Source organism: Fragaria vesca, linkage group LG7 (genome assembly GCF_000184155.1).
Source record: "Fragaria vesca subsp. vesca linkage group LG7, FraVesHawaii_1.0, whole genome shotgun sequence".
Classification (NCBI taxonomy): Eukaryota; Viridiplantae; Streptophyta; class Magnoliopsida; order Rosales; family Rosaceae; genus Fragaria; species Fragaria vesca.
Genome location: NC_020497.1, coordinates 10,831,798 through 10,833,889, shown reverse-complemented (window position 1 = coordinate 10,833,889; position 2,092 = coordinate 10,831,798).

Sequence of the window (2,092 nt, the reverse complement as noted above, 5' to 3'; positions counted from 1 at the left end):
CTTTTTTAGATGGTCAGGCCGAGCCTATTATAGACATATATCTAATAGAATTTTATTAAAAAACTATAAACAAATTCATATTTATTAATGATTGAACTAAATGTAATAAAAAATCAAAATAAAATATGACGTAATGCATTAATTAGTTCACATATTTAACTAATAACTCCATAAAAATATTTATAAAACAATTTATAGGCTTTGGGGAGGACTTTTTAGGGCCGGGCGGGCTTTGATGAACATGTAACGGGCTGGGCCGCGGGCCGGGCCGAGGCTTTGAACCCTCCCGCCCTAGCCCGGCCTCATGCCCTATGGGCCGAGCCGAGATGGGCTTTCTATGGACCAGGCCGGGCTTTGGCCCTTCTGGGTTCGAGCCGACGGGCCTCCCACGGGCTTTGATGACCCCTAACCGGTAGCATCAAAAACTACTACCGCTAGCATTAAAAGATATTACTACCAGCAACAAAAGCTACTAGCGCCAGAAACAAAAGCTACTACCGCCACTAGAAACAAAAGCTACTAACGCCGCCAAACGAAAACTACTACCACCAGCAAGAAAAACTACTGCCGCTAGCAACAAAAACTACTACCGTCATCAACAAAAACTACTACCGTTATTAACAAAAGATACTACAACAAAAGGTACTACCCTGTAACAAAGATACTACCGCCAACAACAAAAGCTACTACCACCAGAAACAAAAACTACTACACAGATACTACACCGGCAACAAAAAACAATACCGCCAACAACCAACAACAAAAATACTACCGTCGTTAAAAAAACTACTACAACCAGCAACCAAACCTACTACTTGTAGCAACAAAAACTAGTACAAACGTGCAGACTCCTACGAACGTCTGACGGTCTTCGGCCAACTTCCGGCGAGATTCCATGAATCACAGTTTATTTATTCAAAATATTTTTACAACCATAAAAGCAAACAAACAAGTATACAAAAAGCTAAAGCTTAAGCATAAACACTTTCTACAAACTCAAAACGTAATCAAACAAGACCAGTACATTTGAATTGCATAATAACATCCCTTTATACTCTATAAATCCAATTTCTTATTCAAATAGAAGAAACCAGAGATCCATCCCAATCGTTCTAACAACTATGCGAAAATGGAAGATGCGTTCATAATTGAATCTGTAAGAAATCAAAGATGCAATCGAGGTCGAAGTTGTCGTCGTCAAGGCATCTTCGACCAAATCTGATATTGAAGTGAATTCGAACCTGGAGTGAGGAGGAAGGACAGAGATGGAGCTGAGATCGCAGGCCTTGTTGATCTTCATCTTCATTTCGCACCAGATCGGCGAGTTCTAGGTATTAAGAGGCACGGCCAACAATTCAATCTGGAACAGAGTTGGATTAGGGTTCCGATGTGAAGGAGTATTAAACCAAAATTATCTTTTAGTGTTCTTAAGAATAAATTAGAATTTCAGTTATGGTCTTTTGGAGTCTAGGATTTATGTTCTTACCGTTATGAGTCTTTTAGTTATCATTTGGGAACTAAAAGGTTGTGTGTTTATGAGTTAGGAAGAGTTAGAGGCAGCTCTTGAGCCTATATAAGGATGGTGTAGTCTTCTACTCAAAGTATGAAGGTGAATCAAGTTTTAATCCAATCCTCTCTGTTTCTTATCTAAAAGCCTATTCTATAAGGTAGTCACCTTGATAACCTATATAGGAGCTCTGTGCATGTCTTCGGGCTGCACATCTCCATTCATATTATGTTCTTATTTTAAAGTTTCTTACTTGTTTAGTCTATGTTTTTAATCCGCATTATTCCTTTAATCCTCCCAACATTCATGTTTATCTATACCTCCGAAAAGCCTAAATCAAATATGCCAACATGATGAGCTGTCTGTGGGAGATTCTGAGGCAGCCACCGCTGCCATGGTTGTTGTCTGCATCAATCGTGAGCCAAGCATGGAAGGAGACGCGAGGAGGTTTTGGAAGCCACGGAGGTCCTAAGGCCTAGGGTTCTGGCGAGGGATGGTTCAGGTCGGTTTTCTTGCCGGAGAGAGAGAGAGAGAGAGAGAGAGAGAGAGAGAGAGAGAGAGAGAGAGAGAGAGAGTAGAGAGAGA